At 51.5% G+C, this 5,626-nt stretch overlaps 1 protein-coding gene across 2 annotated transcripts in view; it reads left to right on the top strand.

Annotated features, from left to right (window-relative positions):
- The first annotated feature begins 294 nt into the window (after nt 1-294).
- The window catches only part of ZNF329 (zinc finger protein 329), a 44,029-nt gene continuing 38,697 nt past the window's right edge, over nt 295-5,626 (top strand). The window contains exon 1 of one of the 2 annotated variants that reach the window (XM_011960471.1): nt 295-664. The gene's annotated coding sequence lies outside the window, so the exon portion shown is untranslated. Of the gene's footprint in view, nt 665-4,977; nt 5,028-5,626 lie in introns of those variants that run through there. The other variant, XM_011960469.1, reaches the window with a different exon arrangement.

Raw genomic sequence — 5,626 nt, 5'->3', positions numbered from 1 at the left:
CGGTGGCGGGGTTTTCTGGGAGATGTAGGCGGTGGAAGCATACGCATGCGCAGCGACAGCGCCGCAGTGGGCGCGCATGTGCAGCGGAGGGTCCGGCGTCCGCCTAGGCGGAGGGGCGTGATGACCCGGACTCTCCAAGGCACCGCGTAGTAGTGCGGAGCCAGGGGCTCTAAAGGGTGGCCGCAACGCAGACGGCCCGGGACACCGCTGCGGGTTCCGGCCAACAGGCCCGGAGTCGCGGCCTCGGAAGCATACGCATGCGCAGCGACAGCGCCGCAGTGGGCGCGCATGTGCAGCGGAGGGTCCGGCGTCCGCCTAGCCGGAGGGGCGTGATGACCCGGACTCTCCAAGCCACCGCGGAGTAGTGCGGAGCCAGGGGCTCTAAAGGGTGGCCGCAACCCAGACGGCCCGGGACACCGCTGCGGGTTCCGGCCAACAGGCCCGGAGTCGCGGCCTCGGCTCCGCCGTGGGCGCACGGGCTGGGGCTGCGGCGACTCCTGTGCGCTCCGCGTCTGCGACTGGTAGGAATGGGGATCGTCCCCAGATCCCGCCTTCCGGGCAGGGCCTCCCTTGCCAGCGATCCTGCCCACAGTCCAAGGATCCTCCTCGCTTCTCGTGGACTGTGGTGTCAGCCGCCCGAGCCGGTCCCCGGACACCTGGCCAGGTGACGGCCCCCGACCTCCGCCTGGCGGGGGGTGGTCTGCGAGTCCCCCTCACCCCGGCAGACGTTCCCGAGCTCCGGAGGGAAAAAAGGACGAGGAAGGGGCTGCTTATGAGTCTGTCGGTGTTGATTTAGTAGTTGTGGAATGTGAGCCCTGGGGAAATAAGTGGAAGAGGCATGGACCGTGTGGCTCCACTGGGGCATTCGCGAATGCCTCCTGCAGGAGGAGACCAACCAGAAAGAAGAGGCAGCGTCCAGCCCCTGGACAAAGGCCAGAGGGCCTTTCTGGCAAGAGGACTGGGGTGAGCAGAAGCTGATCCGGCTCTTTATCCCTGGGCGCAAGTGCCGTGTGGCATAGGTCAGTGAAGGCCTGAAAGGGATGTTGAGCCAGCAACAAAATGCCTTGAGTGCCCCATTAAAGAAGCAACAACTGTGGCTCACGCCTGTAATCCCGGCACTTTGGGTAGCCCAAGCGGGCGGATTGCCTGAGCTCAGGGGTTCGAGACCAGCCCGGCCAACATGGTGAAACTCCGTCTCTACTAAAAATACAAAAATTAGCCACGCGCGGTGGCACGTGCCTATAATCCCTGCTACTGGGAAGGCTGAGACAGGAGAATCGCTTGAACCGGGGATGCAGAGGTTGGAGGCTGCAGTGAGCCGAGATCACGCCACTGCACTCCAGCCTGGGCGATAAAGCAAGACTGTACAAAAAAAAAAAGAAAAAGATCACATAGTTGGCCAGACGCGGTGGCTCAAGCCTGTAATCCCAGCACTTTGGGAGGCCGAGACGGGCGGATCATGAGGTCAAGAGATGGAGACCATCCTGGCTAACACGGTGAAACACCGTCTCTACTAAAAATAGAAAAATTAACTGGGCGTGGTGGTGGGCGCCTGTAGTCCCAGCTACTAGGGAGGCCAAGGCAGGAGAATGGCGTAAACCCAGGAGGCGGAGCTTGCAGTGACCTGAGATACGGCCCCTGCGCTCCAGCCTGGGCAACAGAGCGAGACTCCGTCTCAAAAAAACAAACAAACAAAAAACCCATCTGTAAGAAAAAAAAAAAAAAAAAAGTCATTTTGTAAATGACTTCTGGGATGCTGATCTTGATGTAGAAAATCTCCTACCCGGCCGGGCGCGGTGGCTCAAGCCTGTAATCCCAGCACTTTGGAAGGCCGAGACGGGCGGATCACGAGGTCAGGAGATCGAGACCATCCTGGCTAACACGGGGAAACCCCGTCTCTACTAAAAATACAAAAAAACTAGCCGGGCGAGGTGGCGGGCGCCTGTAGTCCCCAGCTACTCGGGAGGCTGAGCCAGGAGAATGGCTTGAACCCGGGAGGCGGAGCTTGCAGTGAGCTGAGATCTGGCCACTGCACTCCAGCCCGGGAGACAGAGCGAGACTCCGTCTGAAAAACAAAAAAAAAATCTCCTACCCCAAGAACAAACAGATAATTTCTGAACAGGGATTGGCAAACAATGGCCTCAGTGGGCCTTCTGTTTCTGTAAAGTTTTATTGGAATGCAGTCACACTCGTTTGTTTAGTGTTATCTATGCTGCTATCTGGCAGAGTTGGGTAGTCATGGCAGAGACCTTATGGTCTGCAAAGCTGAAAATATTTATTACTGCGCTTTTTACAGAAAAAGATCGCCTACCTCTGACCTAGAAGAATATACACTTGTGGCCGGGCGCAGTGTCTCACGCCTGTCATCCCAACACTTTGGGAGGCTGAGGTGGGTGGATCACCTGAGGTCAGGAGTTCGAGACCAGGATAGCCAACAAGGTGAAACCCCGTCTCTACTAAAAATACCAAAATTAGCCGGGTGTGGTGGTGGGTGCCTGTAATCCCAGCTACTCTGGAGGCTGAGGCAGGAGAATCACTTGAACCTGGGAGGTGGAGGTTGCAGTGGGCTGAGATCTTGTCACTGCACTCCAGCCTGGGGGACAGAGTGAGACCCAGTCTCAAAAACTACAAAAAAGAATATACACTTGTGCCAGCACAATACTTAGCACTAAGGATTTCTCTTTGCCACTGAACAGAAAAAACACCCTTGTTATTATTCATGATGTTATGCTTTATTGTTAACTTTATTACTAGATGATTACTTTTGCTCATCTCTTCTTTCATCCTCTTCCATTTTTCTGATATTTGTGTGTTTTAGTGCCTATTTTAGCCCATCTGCTTAATATGGTACATTTTAGTATCTAATAAAGGGTGCCTGGCTTTTTTTTTTTTTTGGAGACAGAGTATCGCGTTGTCACCCAGGCTGGAGTGCAGTGGTGCCATCTCAGCTCACTGCAACCTCCGCCTCCCAGGTTCAGGCAATTCTCCTGCCTCAGCCTCTTGAGTAGCTAGGATTACAGGTGCCTGTCACCACACCCGGCTAATTTTTGTATTTTTAGTACAGATGGGTTTCACCATGTTCGCCAGGCTGGTCTTGAATTCCAGACCTCAAGTGATCTACCCACCTCGGCCTCTAAAGTGCTGGGATTATAGTCGTGAGCCACCGTATACGGCTTCTGACTATTCTTTTAACCAGATACTGTTGGACTTTTCATATGATCTTTAAGTTGTTTTATTCTGTGAGCTGGCGGAGCGGGGGGAGTCTTTGAATTGGAATTGCTATAAATTTGTTTAGTAGTTTTGTGAAGATCTTTTTTTTTTTTTTTTTTGAGACCGAGTGCTAGGAATGCAGGTGTGAGCCACCGTGCCCAGCTAATTTTTATGTTTTTAGACATGGGGTTTTACCATGTTGGCCAGGCTCATCTTGAACTCCTGACCTCAGGTGATTCCCCCATCCTGGCCTCCCAAAGTGTTAGGATTATAGGCGCGAGCCACTGTGCCCGGTCTGATATTTTAATACTTTAAAAAAATATGTAGGCCTTCATGGAGAAATTAAAAAAAAATACTTTCCATTCAGGAATAATATGTCAGTTTGTTCTGAACTTAACTTTAGGTCTGTTAATGAGGTTTTTGTATTTTCTTCATGAAAATCCTTTATTGCTTTTGCTAATTGATTTCCAAGTTGCTCCCAGCATCACTATTGTGAGTGACAATTTAATCACGATTCTGGATTAGAATTTTTTTTCCAATTTTCATTTCAACATTGTGAAGTATTTCAACCTGCGAAGAGGTTCGGAGAGTAATAGAATAATATATAAATAACAAAGATGACACCCATGTATCATTGAGATTTTACCTGTGTTAACATATAGTCAGATTTTCAGGTTTTGATTTGTTTTTTCATATCAAGCATCACAGGTGTAACTGAGGTCTCCTTTGTCTCTTCCCCAACTCTTTCCCCTCTCTCCCCTCAGGTGCCACTTTCTTGAGGTTGGACAATCGATCTAGTCCATGTTATTGTTACTTCACTATTTATATATGAATCTCTGTATAACATGTAGATTTTGTGTCTTTTATTTCCACGTAAGTTGTATCATGTGGATAAGTGCACAGTTTACTTTTTGCACTCTGTTTCTGGAGAACTGTCCATCTTGTATATAAGTTAGTCTTTTTTTATTTTTTTGAGATGAAGTCTCACTCTTGTCCCCCAGGCTGGAGTGTGATGGTGCGATCTCCACTCACTGCAACCTCCGCTTCCTGGGTTCAAGCGATTCTCTTACCTCAGCCTCCAGAGGAGCTGCGATTACAGGCGCCTGCCACCAGGCCTGGATAATTTTTGTATTTTTGGTGGAGAGGAGGGTTCCCCATGTTGGCCAGGCTGGTCTAGAACTCCTGACCTTAGGTGAGCCCAGTCCGTTTGTTTTAACCACCCCCTATTGCTCCTTTTCTCATACCACAATTTCTCTCTTCCCTGTCAGTAAATGTTTAGGCTTCCAATTTTCCCATGCTAAAGTTTAAGAGAATCACTGAAAGAATGAAAACAATGTGTAGTTTTCATTTTCAACTGGCTGTTACTACAGAGGAAAGTTACTGGCTTTGTTTACATTTCTTAGATCTAGTCGTTTTAACAAATTAGGCCTCCCAAAATGGTGGGATTACAGGCGTGAGCCATGCACCCAGTAAATAATTATATTGCCAATGAATAATGAGTGTACTTATTCTGAATTTTAACATCCCAAAAAAAATTACAGATATAGAAATATTTTAGGAAATTATGCAGTAAATAAAAGGAAGGCTGTATAACAAAATAATGATAGCATCGGGTTACAAATCAGCGGAGGCCATAGGAGAAAGTAAACTCCTGCGCGTCCGCCCCGAGGCAAGTCCACGGGACCAATAACCCGGTACCCGCGGCAGCTCCAGCGTTGGGCTGGGGAAGCTCGGGGACTCCGCGCACGCGCACATCCGTGTCCCGGCAGCCGCGCAAGCGCAATCGCCCGGAACATGGCTGCCGCCGGCCGCCAACTGTAAGTGCCGACGCATCCCTGAGCCCTGTGCTGCCTCGATTTCCCGCGGGGGGAAGGCTTGGCGGGTGGAGGCCCGCCGGGTCCTTGTAGGGAGGCGAGGGGCGCGTCCGCGGGTGGGTTTCACGTGGGTAGAGGGCATGTCGGGCTCCCTAGGGCGAGGGTCTGGCCAGGAGCGTAGTTGTCCTGGCGGGTGGGGACGCTCCGTGGCGATTGGGGTCACTCCTCTGAGGGCGAGGTCGCTCCCGGGCTGGTCTGGACGCCCCCGCTCTTTCCTTAGAGTCACCCATGAGTTCTGTGCTCGCATCTCTAGCCCGCCCTCCCATAGAGACAGTTTGGCCGCGCCTGCTGGGGTCCTGGTGCGTCCCCTGGGGTAACCCCCGAGTCTACCGCTTTTCTACTGGCTGGTGGGAGGGGCAGTGTAGGCTTGGGTGGGCCTCCGGCTGAATTGGTGGCCCTGAGCCAGGGGGCTGAGCTGCTTCCCCTTTCAGTCTCGCAGGTGTTAGATCACCTGCGTGTTTTTCCATTTGATATTGCAAAATCATGTTTTACTGCAGTTCTCAGTGAGGGCCGCATTTTTGCACCTGTTTAATGACCATTTC

This window comes from Colobus angolensis, unplaced genomic scaffold (assembly GCF_000951035.1).
Source record: "Colobus angolensis palliatus isolate OR3802 unplaced genomic scaffold, Cang.pa_1.0 Scaffold510, whole genome shotgun sequence".
In the NCBI taxonomy this organism is placed as follows: domain Eukaryota; kingdom Metazoa; phylum Chordata; class Mammalia; order Primates; family Cercopithecidae; genus Colobus; species Colobus angolensis.
This window is presented reverse-complemented; position numbering and strand designations above follow the sequence as displayed.